Below are 16,434 nucleotides of genomic sequence, written 5' to 3'. Positions count from 1 at the left end.
TCCTGACCAAACTACAATACCAATTAACCCTTATACTGGCCAGGACGTGACATCAAAGAAGATCGACAAATAGTCAGAGAATGTCTGTCAGCTTCATACAGTTCTGAACAAGAACAAGATAACGTTCCTAGAGAATGAGCTGAAGAAACTGCCAAAATAATGAGCTGTGTGAGAATGTAGCTGAACTTCAACGGTACTCTGGCAGGTGGAATCTGAAAATCCAAGGTGTAAGAGAGGTAGAGGACATTAGGGAAGCAGTCATCAATATCCTGGGAAAGGTGGCTCCGTGCATCAAACACAAGCTAAGAGACGTGATCGACGTGTCAGATCGAATTGGGAAAACGAAGATCTGATGGACCCCCCCCTCCTTCGCAATGTCATCCTGAGCTTCACTATGCGCCACTACAGTGACGTCATCTGGAAAAATGGCCAAGGGGAACACGTTTTTTGGACGAGATGAAGCTCAGCATCAAAAAGGCTCTGATACCGCAGGATCAGACTGCCAGGGAGAAACTGGCTGCTTATACAGAAGACACGACAAGAGGGAAAAATGGCTGGGCTCAAGGGCCCACGCGTTCATCGAAGGAAGAAAGATTACTGATTTAACTCTGAACCACACTTGAACTGTGAGTACTGCCAAGAGTACACTTGCTGTACTGCCACGAGCAAATTTACAGTTCGAACTACAATTTATGAACACTTGCCAACCAAAAAAAATGAAAAAAATAAGTTTTATACTGTTAACCACCGCTACCTCAACTGAGCGTAGTTTACCATCGGAGTAACCCTCTCAAGGTATACTGTTTGTTTTATTGTTCACATTACTACATCTGTTGTTTAATTTGTGTCTCTTTATTTTTTAACGCAGGAGTTTGTTTTCAACTCACTCAATATCGTTAGCCTGAATGCTAGGAGTTTGAGAAATCTTACAAAAAGGAAGATCTCTTTTCTGCTGGTGTTTTGACGCTTATCCACAAGTTTAAAGGCAACACTCTAGAATCCACATCTTCACAGGATGGAAGACAGGTCATAGTAAGTGTTAAACAATGCTATTTTGCCCAATTTACCAGAAAATTACAGGATTTATGCAACAAATACTCAGAGGCTTTTCTAATTCTCTCAGGGGATTTTATCGAAACACCTGATGGCTTTGCTGATCGTTTTCCTCCTAGAATGAGTCAAAGCTCTCAAAATAGCAATATCATCACAACATTATGCAAGGATCTCTCTGTTGATGACGTCTGGTATTATTTCAATTCAGATGCAAAGGGTTATTATACCTGGACCAACAAAAATATGTCACGTAAATCTAGAATAGATTTATTCCTAATTTCCCCCTTTTTATTAGTTTGTTATAGACATAGATCATCAGCTGGCTCCTTTTTCTGACACTCATTTGATTTCCCTGAATTTACAAGCTACAAAAAAATCTAAAGGTATTTGATGATATTGGAAATTAAACAACACACTTCTTAAAGATCCTATTTTCATTGGAAACATCAAATCGTTAGCCGAAGATATTTTTGCAAGAAAAGACTTGGGTCATGGAAGTAGATAGGAATTCTTCAAATATAAAGTCACAATTAATTAAAGCCATTAAACGAAGAACCTTAGAGAAAAATATTTGATGCGCAAGCTTGACATTTTTCAAAAGAAAGAAGAGTCTGTATTTAAATATTTATAACTATAATTAGAACAGCTTTATAAGGATCTGTCAAAGGCTGCCTTTGACATATCAAGAGCAAAATGGATTGAAGTAATTTTTTTGCACTTGAAAAGAAAAACTAAAAAAAATCTATAACTGCACTCAAAATGAATGATGCATTATGCAAAGATCCCATTACAATATCAACATTTGTCAATTCCTTTTATGAAAACCTTTTCAACTCACAATTTCAGGAAGATGGATATGAAAGCTACATTTGTCACATTCAGAATTCCGTCCCTGAAATTGAGGATGATTTCTACTCAGTTTGCAATTCACCTCTGTGAATCGAAGAAATTAGAGACTGAATTCAATGAAAAAAGGGAAATCACTTGGCCCCGATGGCTTGTCAGTTTAATTCCATAGGCAGTTTTGGGAGTTACTGGTGTTTTCTGTAATGAACTTAGTGATCACTGTTTTACAGCCTGTGTTCGTAATGGCTGCTCAGTGAAACGACCTGTCCTGATTTGTCAGACGCTTGCTAGAAAACTTTAATGAGCAAGCCTTCCTTCATGACCTGGCCTCTGGTATAGAATCAGCTTGATCCCCTCTGTCAAAGACGCTTGGACCTTCTTTTTTAATATTTTCAGTGGTTTTGTTAACAAACACGCCCCCATGAAGAAAAGTTGAATTAAAAACAGGTTCAGCCCTTGGTTCAACCGTATTCTGGCAGAGTTACTGCGCCTCAAGAATTCCATTTGGCGAAAGGCTCGGCACACGCATACTCAGGCTGACTGGCTCTCGTTCAAGAAAATGAGAAATAAGTGCACTTTAGACTGTCCGGAAGGCCAAAGTTAGTTATTTTAAGGAGCAGTTCTCTCTCTTTGGGACTAACCCCAAGAAGTTCTGGAAAATGGTTAAAGACCTGGAGAATAAACCCTCCTCACAGCTGCCCATGTCCCTTAATGTTGATGATGTGGTTGTTACTGACAAGGAGTACTTGGCTGAGCTCTTTAATCACCACTTCATTAAGTCAGGATTCCTATTTGACTCAGCCATGCCTCATTGCCCATTCAACATTTCCGTATCTCCCACCCCTTCTAATGCGACTAGCCCCAATGCTCCTCCATCTTTCTCCTATGCCCCCGCTACAAAGGTTCTCAGTCACTGAATCTGATGTGCTAAAGGAGCTCCTGAAACTTGACCCCAAAAAGCAGTCAGATGGTATAGATCCTGTCTTCTTTAAGGTCGCAGCCCCTACCATCACCAAGCCTGTCTCTGACCTTTTTTAACCTCTCTCCCCTCTTTGGGGAAGTTCCCATTGCTTGGAAGGCAGCCATGGTGCATCCTTTATTTAAAGGGGGAGATCAAGTTGATCCTAACTGTTATAGGCCAAGTTCTATTTTGCCCTGTTTATCAAAAGTGTTGGAAAAACTTGCCAATAATCAACTGACTGGCTTTCTTGATGTCTATAGTATTCTCTCTGGTCTGCAATCTGGTTTCCGCTCGGGTTATGGATGTGTCACTGCAACTTTAAAGGTCCTAAATTATGTCACCATTGGCATTGATTCTAAGCAATGTTGTGCTGCTATTTTAATTGACTTGGCCAAAGCTTTTGATACGGTAGACCATTCCATTCTTAAAGGCCGGCTAAGGAGTATTGGTGTCTCTGAGGGGTCTTTGGCCTGGTTTGCTAACTACCTCTCTCAAAGAGTGCAGTGTATAAAGTCAGAACATCTGCTGTCTCAGCCACTGCCTGTCACCAAGGCAGTACCCCAAGGCTTGATCCTAGGCCACACGCTCTTCTCAATTTATATCAACAACATAGCTCAGGCAGTAGGAAGCTCTCTCATCCATTTATATGTAGATGATACAGTCTTATACTCAGCTGTCCCCTCCCTGGATTTTGTGTTAAATGCTCTACAACAAAGCTTTCTTAGCATCCAACAAGCTTTCTCTGCCCTTAACCTTGTTCTAAACACCTCCAAACAAAGGTCATGTGGTTTGGTAAGAAGAATGCCCCTCTCCCCACAGGTGTGTTTAATACCTCTGAGGGTTTAGAGCTTGAGGTAGTCACCTCATACAAGTACTTGGGAGTATGGCTAGATGGTACACTGTCCTTCTCTCAGCACATATCAAATCTGCAGGCTAAAGTTAAATCTAGACTTGGTTTCCTCTATCGTAATCGCTCCTCTTTCACCCCAGCTGCCAAACTAACCCTGATTCAGATGACAATCCTCTATACTACGGAGATGTAATTTCTAGATCGGCAGGTTACGGTGCTCTCGAGCGGCTAGATGTTCTGCACCACTCGGCCATCAGATTGGCCACCAACGCTTCTTATAGGACGCATCACTGCACTCTATACTCCTCTGTAAACTGGTCATATCTGTATACTCGTCGCAAGACCCACTGGTTGATGCTTATTTATAAAACCTTCTTAGGCTTCACTCCCTCCTATCTGAGATATCTACTGCAGCCCTCATCCTCCACATACAACACCTGTTCTGCCAGTCACATTCTGATAAAGGTCCCCAAAGCACACACATCCCTGGTTCGCTCCTCTTTTCAGTTCTCTGCAGCTAACGACTGGAACGAGCAGCAAAAAACACTCAAACTGGACAGTTTTATCTCCATCTCTTCATTGAAAGACTCAATCAAGGACACTCTTACTGACAGTTGTGTCTGCTTGTCGTGATGTATTGTTGTCTCTACCTTCTTGCCTTTGTACTGCTACCATGTTGTTGTCATGTTGTGTTGCCACCATGCTGTGTTGTCATGTGTTGCTGCCATGCTATGTTGTTGTCTTAGGTCTCTCTTTATGTAGAGTTGTCGTGTCTCCCTTGTCGTGGTGTACGTTTTGTCCTATTTATATGGGACGGGGCTGGGAGGCTTTTGGTAGGCCGTCATTGTAAATAAGAACTTGTTCTTAACCGACTAGCCTAGTTAAATAAAATAAATAAATGTGATAGGGACAGTATATAGTAGTACTGTATTAATCTCCAAGGGTACCGTCATGTGATAGGGACAGTATATAGTAGTACTGTATTAATCTCCAAGGGTAACGTCATGTGATAGGAGCAGTATATAGTAGTACTGTATTAATCTCCAAAGGTACCGTCATGTAATAGGGGCAGTATATAGTAGTACTGTATTAATCTCCAAGGGTACCGTCATGTGATAGGGACAGTATATAGTAGTACTGTATTAATCTCCAAGGGTAACGTCATGTGATAGGAGCAGTATATAGTAGTACTGTATTAATCTCCAAAGGTACCGTCATGTAATAGGGGCAGTATATAGTAGTACTGTATTAATCTCCAAGGGTACCGTCATGTGATAGGGACAGTATATAGTAGTACTGTATTAATCTCCAAGGGTACCGTCATGTGATAGGGGCAGTATATAGTAGTACTGTATTAATCTCCAAGGGTACCGTCATGTGATAGGGGCAGTATATAGTAGTACTGTATTAATCTCCAAGGGTACCGTCATGTGATAGGGGCAGTATATAGTAGTACTGTATTAATCTCCAAGGGTACCGTCATGTGATAGGGGCAGTATATAGTAGTACTGTATTAATTCCCAAGGGTACAGTCATGTGATAAGGGCAGTATATAGTAGTACTGTATTAATCTCCAAGGGTACAGTCATGTGATAGGGGCAGTATATAGTAGTACTGTATTAATCTCCAAGGGTACCGTCATGTGATAGGGGCAGTATATAGTAGTACTGTATTAATCTCCAAGGGTACAGTCATGTGATAGGAGTAGTATATAGTAGTACTGTATTAATTCCCAAGGGTACAGTCATGTGATAGGGGCAGTATATAGTAGTACTGTATTAATCCCCATGGCTCACCGCTGAGCTAAAGCACCAGGCTTGGTTTGTCGTGCTAGTCGTTTTGTTGGTCCAGGCATTTTGTTGTCCAAAGGGTGATGGTGGAGCTGGGTGTCTGTGAGAGGAGGGAGAAAATCACAGAGCAAGTGATGAGAGGAAATATGTTAATAAATATTGTGTTAATTTGCCTTGTGGTTATTTTCTCTTTATGTTGCCTAACTACACACCAGAGAGCACCAACCTTCATTTTAGCAATAGCAATCCTGTGTAATCCACTCTCTGATGTACCTAGTTGTTGAAGTGTTGCAGGAGTCCATCACACACTGTGTTTACATTAGCTCCCATCCTCTCTGGAAGTGGCCACTGCAGGCTGCTGAAATGCTGCATTCGCTTTCGGAGAGGGCCACAAAGGCGTAACAATGCATCATGTCTCTCCCATAATAGTACTCAGCCCTTTTGCAGAGGAACTGGAAAGTCTCTGCCGACATGCAGAAGTTATCAATCCATTGTGGGTCTGAAAATTGTAGAACAGGGTCCAGACAGTGAGTGGTCGCCTGCGGTTCTGCAACGTGATAGATCTGAAACATATATATTACAGATTGTTTCTATAGCTTCATGATAATGTAATAGTATTTTGTCTGCTGTTAGTACTTTACCCCAACCCCCACCCACAGAGTTCCTGAGAGCAATCACAGTGAGCATCCAGATGGCCTCTTCTGATCAGACAGTCTGGAACCGGGGAATCAATAGAATGTAAGCTGGCCACTCCAGTCAATGAAGGGACACACATCAACTCACCATAGAATAGGTGGAGGTAACATAGTTGATTAATTATCACCTGACTAGGTCAGGAAGTGTTTCTGATAACAATGTTCAGCTAAAGTACTCTTCTAGTATTGAATGAGGATAGCCAGCTATTATACTTGCAAAAGGTGCAGTCTGCAATATTACTCATGCAGTATGTCATGTATGATGTAACGTTAGGCCTAGGTATGTAGTGGATCTAACCAAAACACAGATAAACATAATGTAGTTAGCTAGCTAAACATATACATTGTACTATCACACCAGCATACTGCAGAGTAATACAGTATTGCAGGACTGACCCTTATTGCAAAGCAACTGTTACAGCTGTCCTCTTTCAAAATATGTTTTGAACAATTCATGAAGACAGATGGAGCATCTCTTTCCATGCATCTTTCAACCGGCTGAAGCGATCCTTTTCTCGCATGATTATACGTTGTGTATTTCTTCTTCTCCTCTATAGTCTGTTCAGTCTCCATTGCTGCCCACCAATGAAAAAAGGATGGCACAAATTGCCCGGCTGACTCTTACCCAGCACATCTCCCTTCTCCATACTTAATGCCAGTCACCGAGGATCACAACAATATCGCTGTCGAATGTTGCCGTCCTAAAATAGACACTAGCAGTTTTTTCCCCCCGCAAATTAAACCTAATCATGTTTCCAGTTCCACGGCAAATGTAAAAACAACCAAGAACCAACAAGGCTAGTTCGTGTTGGTTCCGGTTTCCTTCAAACGCAGTTTGGTTCCTCTTGTAGAATTGTGCCATTATAGACTGCTTAAGAATAGGGACTCCATGCACCACAGCAGGAGGCGTGCATGTAGCCTAGTTGTTAGAGAGTTGGACTTGTAAACAAAAGTTTGAATCCCTGAGCTGACAAAGTAAAAATCTGTCCTTCTGCCCCTGAACAAGGCAGTTAACGCACTGTTCCTAGGCCGTCATTGAAAATAAGAATTTGTTCTTAACTGACTTGCCTAGTTAAATAAAGGTTAAAATAAAAATAAATAAAAAATGTGCTTTGCAAACATGTCTGGGTTTATACTGGCGTACTGTATTTGGGGCAATTTTTTTTTTTAGGACTCCTGGGTTTTTAGATCTTGGTGAAAGCAGAGGTTTTATGTAAAAGGGGCTCTGTATGACAAGGTATGTGTCGGTGGATGTCATGGTGCCATGCTACTGTGACAAAAAATAAGAAAAGGAAGAAAAAAAATGTTCAGGCTTGTGGAAAGGTGGGTTGCATGCATATTGGTCAAACGTAAAGACTCCTGAAATAGGAGCTCTGCGATTGAATGGGTGTCAGCCTTGACAAACTGCTATAGTGCTTCTGTTGTTTGTAGGAGTGGATAAAAATGGCCAATAGGCCTTCACGGTTTTGAATATCTAAGCTATGGATTTGTTGACTTTGCGTTGTTGAAAACACAAAAAAATGTAACAAATCGGCTCAAGAAAGAGGTTGTCTTAACCCGCAGGTCTAGGATCAGATGACCCATTACGCAGGGGTGAACAAATATTTGACCCTTTATCAGTAGTTAGTGTTAACTTCTACTAACATGTTGCAGCTCAGCCATGTTGCTACATTGCTGAGGCTTGTCTACTTATTGACTAGAGAATACGCTGGTGAATCTAACTAGAGGCCTAATAAAAGACCCCACCCCAAGTAGAAAACCACTGCTCTAACATTTCTGTTGTTGTTGTTGCAACAAAACCTTTGTGACGATGTCCATGCACTCCAATGATGTCATAATTGTCTGCGGATTCTATGTTGTCTGTCAGCTTGGCTGTCCATCAAAAGGTAGCTCATAACTTGTAAGCAAATGACAATATCCAGAATTCATAGCGATTTCAGGACGTAGTACCGCCCCGGTGGAGATGGATCCAGTTGATGGAGAAAATATCAAAATGTCTGTCTTTGTAGCCAGCACTTTCAGCCAGAGGATTTCGAAACGGATCTGAAGTCTCAACTGATGGGGTTGCCAGGTTGTCGTATGTTGAAAAGTGATGCTATTCCATCAATTTTCCAAAATTGAAAAAAACAAGTTGAATTGAGCTGAGGTAATGCAGTTAGTGTTACTTAGCTAACTAATTACACTGAACAAAAATATAAACGCAATATGTAAAGTGTTGGTCCCATGTTTCATGAGCTGAAATAAAAGATACCAGAACTGTTCCATATCACAAAAAAAAGTGTCTCTGTCAGTGAGCATTCTTCCTTTGCCAAGATAATCCATCCATTTGACAGGTGTAGCATCTCAAAAAGCTGTTTAAACAGCATGATCGTTACATTGGTGTACCTTGTGCTGGGGACAATAAAAGGCCACTCTAAAATTCCACAGATATCTCAAGATTTGAGGGAGCGTGCAATTGGCATGCTGACTGCAGAAATGTCCACCAGAGTTGTTGCCAGATCATTTAATGTTAATTTCTCTACCATAAGACGCGGTTTTAGAAAATATGGCAGTACGTACAACCGGCCTCACAACCGCAGACCAGGTGTAACCATGCCAGCCCAGGACATCCACATCCGGTTTCTTCAAATGCGGGATTGTCTGAGACCAGCCACCGGGACAGCTGATGGTACAACGGGGACTGTGAAGAGACACACACAAAGGTACAGACACATTCATATGCGGCTTGTGATATTGTTGTATAGGGGTATCAAACATTTTGTATTGTATATACAGTTGAAGTAGGAAGTTTACATACACCTTAGCCAAATACATTTAAACTCAGTTTTCACAATTCTTGACATTTAATTATAGTAAAAATTCCCTGTCTTTGGTCAGTTAGGATCACCACTTTATTTTAAGAATGTGAAATGTCAGAATAATAGTAGAGAGAATGATTTATTTCAGCTTTTATTTCTTTCATCACATTCACAGTGGGTCAGAAGTTTACATACACTCAATTAGTACTTGGTAGCATTGCCTTTAAATTGTTTAACTTGGGTCAAACGTTTCGGGTAGCCTTCCACAAGCTTCCCACAATAAGTTGGGTGAATTTTGGCCCATTCCTCCTGACAGAGCTGGTGTAACTGAATCAGGTATGTAGGCCTCCTTGCTCGAACACGCTTTTTCAGTTCTGCCCACAAATGTTCTATGGGATTGAGGTCAGGGCATTGTGATGGCCACTCCAATACCTTGACTTTGTTGTCCTGAAGCCATTTTGCCACAACTTTGGAAGTATGCTTGGGGTCATTGTCCACTTGGAAGACCCATTTGCGACCAAGCTTTAACTTCCTGACTGATGTCTTGAGATGTTGCTTCAATATATCCACATAATATTTCATCTATTTTGTGAAGTGCACCAGTCCCTCCTGCAGAAAAGCACCCCCACAACATGATGCTGCCAACCCCGTGCTTCACAGTTGGGATGGTGTTCTTCGGCTTGCAAGCGTCCCCCTTTTTCCTCCAAACATAACAATGGTCATTATGGCCAAATAGTTCTATGTTTGTTTCATCAGACCAGAGGACATTTCTACAAAAAGTACGATCTTTGTCCCCATGTGTAGTTGCAAACCGTAGACTGGCTTTTTTATGGAAGTTTTGGGGCAGTGGCTTCTTCCTTGCTGAACGGCCTTTCAGGTTATGTCGATATAGGACTTGTTTTACTGTGGATATAGATACTTTTGTACCTGTTTCCTCCAGCATCTTCACAAGGTCCTTTACTGTTGTTCTGGGATTGATTTGCACTTTTTGCACCAAAGTACGTTCATCTATAGGAGACAGAAGGCTTCTCCTTCCTGAGCGGTATGACGGCTGCGTGGTCCCATGGTGTATATACTTGCGTACTATTGTTTGTACAGATGAACGTGGTACCTTCATGCATTTGGAAATTGCTCCCAAGGATGAACCAGACTTGTGGAGGTCTACAAAAAATGTTCTGAGGTCTTGGTTGATTTCTTTTGATTTTCCCATGATGTCAAACAGAGGCACTGAGTTTGAAGCTAGGCCTTGAAATATATCCACAGGTACACCTCCAATTGACTCAAATGATGTCAATTAGCCTATCAGAAGCTTCTAAAGCCATGACATAATTTTCTGGAATTTTGAAAACTGTTTAAAGGCACAGTCAACTTAGTGTATGTAAACTTCTGACCCACTGGAATAGTGATACAGTGAATTATAAGTGAAATAATCTGTCTGTAAACAATTGTTGGAAAAATGACTTGTGTCATGCACAAAGTAGATGTCCTAACCGACTTGCCAAAACTATAGTTTGTCAACAAAAATTTGTGGAGTGGTTGAAAAATGAGTTTTAATGACTCCAACCTAAGTGTATGTAAACTTGCGACTTCAGCTGTAGTAGTGTAATAATGTTATATGATGTACTGTTTTATCTTTTGATTTATATGTAATGTAAGTGCTTTAATATGTTTGAACCCCAGGAAGAGTAGCTGCATTACAAAAATACCTTGTTTGAGTGTGAATTGATGAGAACAAAGTAGTAAAATGTTGGCAAATCACTGATTAGTGTATGTCCTACAGACTAATCCTGCTGCTGCTGCTGCTCACTGGGTCGAGAGTTTCAAGTTCCTTGGTGTCCACATCTCTAACGAACTATCATGGTCCAAACACACCAAGACAATCGTCAAGCGGGCACGACAACACCTTTTCCCCCTCAGGAGACTGAAAAGATTTGGCATGGGTCCCCAGATCCTCAAAAAGTTCTACAGCTGCACCATTGAGAGCATCTTGACCAGTTGCATCACCGCCTGGTATGGCAACTGCTTGGCATCTGAACGTAAGGCGCTACAGAGGGTAGTGCCTACGGCCCAGTACATCACTGAGGCCAAGCTCCCTGCCATCCAGGACCTCTACACTAGGCGGTGTCAGAGGAAAGCCCAAAAAATTGTCAGACTCCAGTCACCCAAGTCATAGATTGTTTTCTCTGCTACCGCATGGCAAGCAGTACCGGAGCGCCAAGTCTAGGACCAAAAGGCTCCTTAACAGCTTCTACCCCCAAGCCATAAGACTGCTGAACAATCAATCAAATGGCCACTGGACTATTTACATTGACACCCCCCCATTTGTTTTTTACACTGCTGCTACTTCACCCCTTCCTACATTTACATTTTAGTCATTTAGCAGACATTCTTATCCAGAGCGACTTACAGTAGTGAATGCATACATTTCATTTCATGCATTTTTTTTGTTTTTGTACCGCCCCCCCGTGGGAATCGAACCCACAACCCTGGCATTGCACACACCATGCTGGCGTTGCAAACACCATGCTCTACCAACTGAGCCACAGGGAAGGCTACATGTACAAATTACATGTACAAATTACCTCGACTAACCTGTACCCCCACACATTGACTCGGTACCGGTACCCCCTGTATATATCCTTGTTATTGTTATTTTATTGTGTTACTTTTTATATATATTTTTTCTTTCATTTATTTGGAAATTATTTCTTAAATCTTATTTTGAACTTCCCCGTTGGTCAAGGGCTTGTAAGTAAGCCCTTGACGGTAAGGTCTACACATGTTGTATTCGGCACGTGACAAATAAAGTTTGACTTGATGATGATCTTGACACCCGCTTTAGTAATACAGAGCCTGTAGACCCATTGGATGAAAGATTTCAGCCTGGAATAAGCTGAAGCTCAACATCATCTGACTCGGAAACAAGCCAGGACTGCCAAAGGTATTTGTAAAAGTACAATACCCTCTTGAGTAAAAAAACAAAATCACCAATACACTTAACTGTCTACAAGCTCAGTGCTCATCAAACTTATCACACCCTTGCAGTCAGTTCTTTGGCATGATGGAGAGGTGCTGTTAGTATACTATTCATTCTATTGTTGGCAGTACTTGTCTACTCAAGACAACAATAAACTAGACTGTCTACAGGTCAAGGGCCCCTCAACCTTTTCACACCTTTGCCAACTGCTCATCTCAAGGCCCCATCAATGACTCTGAGTGTAACAAAACACATGCCAGTCTACTGTACACTTTTTTGTTTACAGGTGAACATCAAATCCAATCGTATTGGTCGCATACACATATTTAGCAGATGTTATTGCAGGTGTAGCAAAACACTTGTGTTCCTAGCTCCAACAGTGCAGTAATATCTAACAATACACACTAATCTAAAAGTAAAAGAAGGGAAACAGCCTAAGTCGTTCACTTCGGATGTCCCTGTCAGGTCTATGGGCCATGGCCCTGTGATGGAACCCTCTGCTATTGTCAGGGGGCTCCAATGGGTTGAGTTGTATCCCACAAGGTGATCATGACAGATAAATCCCTCCGAGGGTAGGGGTGCACTGAACGAAGGCAACTCGATTCGGGGGGTATGGACATAGGTACAAAGAGCACTGCATATCAATTACCCAGATCTCCTAATGGTGCATACCCTATTATGCACCGTTTTGCTCAACCGCTTCCCTATGCTTTTGTCAGGCTGGCTTGTCTTGGTCAGAACCGTCAAAACTGTGTCTCTCTCCCTCCTAACCTTGGCTCGCTCCCTTCGGGCGGCGCATGTCCCCGTTTGCCTCAACTCGGGTGTAGATCTTTTATTCAGGTGGTGCCGACTCTTTCAGGAGTGGAGGCTACACCCCTGAGTGGACTCCCAGGTATGGTGCATTTTCGGCAGGGCTGACGTGCATCGCGAGAAAAAGCCTAGTGTCGTCTATTTTTCTCAATGAGGGACCCGAGTGTCCCGTTGGGAACGGACGCTGTGGCACACCAGTGGTCTTGGACCCTCCTTTCCGCATTTCCGTCAGTGGTTCTGGTTCAGCCCACGTTGGAGAAGGTGGCTTCTCGTTGGCCCCTGCAGCCTTGGTTCGCGAAGATCATTCTAATTTTAGGCAGGGGACCAGCGGTAACTCCCGTTGCGCAGGGTCCTGTTGTCCAAGGCGCTCAGGCAGGTTTGTTAATTGAGGCCAGAGATTTGGGCCTGGCCCCTAGGAGGGCCAATCTGATGGCTTGAGGTTTACCTCTGAATGTTATTGTTACCATTCAGTCTGCAAGGGTGCCCTCCACGAGAGGGCTGTATGCATATAAGTAGCAAGCGTTTGAGCTCTGGTGCCAAGAAATGCACCTTGCTTCTCCACAGTGGGAAAGTATCTGATGTGTATGTGGAGGTCAACCAGTGGAGGCTTCTGAGGGGAGGAAGGCTCATAATAATGGCTGGAATGGAGTCAATGGAATGGAGTCAGTGGAATGGAGTCAGTGGAATGGAGTCAGTGGAATGGAGTCAGTGGAATGGAGTCAGTGGAATGGAGTCAGTGGAATGGAGTCAGTGGAATGGCGTCAGTGGAATGGAGTCAGTGGAATGGAGTCAGTGGAATACTATCAAACACATTAAACACGTGGTTTCCATGTGGTTGATACCATTCCATTCGCTCCATTCCAGCCATTATTATGAACCTTCCTCCTCTCAGCAGCCTCCACTGAGGTCATCGGCTTGTAAGTTCTGTGTTCTGTCTCAGCTGGAGAACATCTCCTTGTCAAGGTCCCCAACAACATGTGAAAACATGTTTGAACGTCTCCAAGATTCTCTTGAGCGAACCTCTCCAGTTAAGTCTAGATGGCAGCACGGCTACCTCCAAAGGCATTGCATCTCAGAAAAGATCTTTAAAGGTCAGACACAACACTTGGTTCAATCAAAATGTTTACATTACCAAAGCAGTTCTGCATCACTAAGAGCTAGTCTCGGCCATCTTGAGGTCAACCAGAAAAGATGCCTGCGTGGACATTCCGCATGGAATATTAGTCTTCGAAAAAATGGTTTCAAAAGGGTTATTCAGCTGTCTCCATAGGATAACCCTTTTTGGTTCCAGGTAGAACCCTTTTGGTTTCCATGTAGAACCCTCTGTGGAACTCTCACGATCCATGCTGGAGGATATAGGCGCGATCCGCTGACAGCCAAAAGACAAGCAAGACCTCTTCTTCACGCTCCTCCATGGACAACTGCCAGAAGTGATTCAGACTCCATTCTTTCAAAACTGAAAAATGGGGAAAGGAACAATGTGCCGTATTCAAGAAGCTCTCCTCTCAGCTTCTCCGAATCAAGAATGGTCCACCACCCAAACGACATCCAGCCAACATGGGCCAGCATCCCTGTTGCAGCTGTTGACCACCTTGCAGCAGTAGGCGGCCAGCGTCACAGAGATAACGATGAGAGCAGTTTGTATCAGGACCCATTTAGCAACAATAATGTGCAGTACAATCCTGTTAACAAGAATTGGGACATGCTTTTGCCCTATTTATGACACATTTGTATCTTTACTCATTTGATAAAATGTTTTTTTTTGTATGAAACATTTGATTTGAACATTCTCAACACACTTTAACATTTAGTTTGAACATCCCTCCCTCCACATGCATGTACATTGAATTATATCTAACACATTGACATACTGTTTGTACATACTCACCATTGACATACTGTCTGTACATACTCACCATTGACATACTGTCTGTACATTCTCACCATTGACATACTGTCTGTACATACTCACCATTGACTGACTGGCAAGTTTTTAGAGTGATCAGTGTCGTTGTCATCGCCGAATGACCAGCAGAGATGGGCGACGTAGGGTTCTGCCACATTTGACGCAGAGACAAACAAGTTGAAAACTGATGAAAACTGATGCTACACACTACCAGCATCCACAACCTTACAACAACAAAAAAACACGTGAAAAATGTCAAATGTAAAAAATAAAACATAGTTTCACATGTTTTCACATTTACATTACATTTTTACATGAGTCAGACACGTGGTTACCCAACATTTCACATGTGATATAAGCAGTGGTGGAAAAAGTACACAATGTCATACTTGAGTAATAGTAAAGATACCTTAATAGAAAATGAGTCAAGTAAAAGTCACCCAGTAAAATACTACTTGAGAAAAAGTCTAAAAGTATTTGGTTTTAAATATACTTAAGTATCGAAAGTAAATGTAATTGCTAAAATATACTTACGTATCAAAAGTAAAAGTATAATATATTCAAATTCCTTATATTAAGTAAACCTGACGGCATCATTTTCTTGTTTTTTAAATTTACAGATAGCCAGGGGCACACTCCAACACTCAGTACTTTTGGGTGTCAGGAAAAATGTATTCAGTAAAAGGTACCACATTTTCTTGACGAATGTAGTGAAGTAAAAATATGTTGTCAAAAATATAAATAGTAAAGTACAGATACCCCAAAAAACTACTTAAGTAGTACTTTCTTAAGTACTTTACACAACCGGATATAAGTTTTACATATGTGCTTTTGTAACTGGCGGGATTACAACCCGTCTTGACCAATAGGGACAACACTAACTTTGTAGTCACAGGAGGGGCTACCTCATCACGTGACCATGAGCAACCATGACCGATAAATGACCGCTATACTTTCACGGTTTAATGTCAACTAGGGCTGTTTATTCATTATTCAAAACAATACATCGAGTTTATTGCAAGATTTGCTATGAGCAATCGTGATTAATGGCAATTTCATAATTTGCTCAAATTGAGCTGTTATGTACGATTTTTTATTTTTTTTTACACAAAAATGGATAAATAAATGACGGCTCTTGCACTGAGATGCAGTGTCTTAGACCCGTGTGGCGCTTCACATCCGGCCGTGATTGGGAGTCCCATATAGCGGCACACAATTGGCCCAGCGTCGTCTGGTTTTTGCCTGGTGTAGGCCGTCATTGTAAATAAGAATTTGTTCTTAACTGACTTGCCTAGTTACATAAAACCTCAAAATCAACTTGTTTTTTGCTGTTGTTTTGTGGCTTTTAGAGAGTAAGAAAAATACACATAAATCATACCAGAAAACAAAAACAATAGAAACAAACAAATAACCTAAAGATACAAAAATAGACAAACAGACAGACAACATAAAAAAAATAAATGAAAAAGACCTTCACTCATTATACAGATCAGACACACAACAAGCATCAGACTGCACAGTCACAAAGATCAAAGGTCAGGAATGTGAAAAGACTACATATAGCCTCCATTGACATTGCATTGTTTTTAGCTGTATAGATAATGTATGTTGGATGTTTTGAGTGTATTTTGAACGCTTTCATACAATGCCATTAAATAAAAAAAATTGTGCACTACAATTACAAAATGTTAACTTGAGTTAGCATGATGAACTCTGACCTCGCTAATTTGAACATGTTAAACAGGATA

This window comes from Salmo salar, chromosome 16 (genome assembly GCF_965601325.2).
Source record: "Salmo salar chromosome 16, fSalSal1, whole genome shotgun sequence".
Taxonomy (NCBI): Eukaryota; Metazoa; Chordata; class Actinopteri; order Salmoniformes; family Salmonidae; genus Salmo; species Salmo salar.
The sequence above is the reverse complement of the archived record's forward strand: the minus strand, read 5'-3'. Positions refer to the sequence as shown.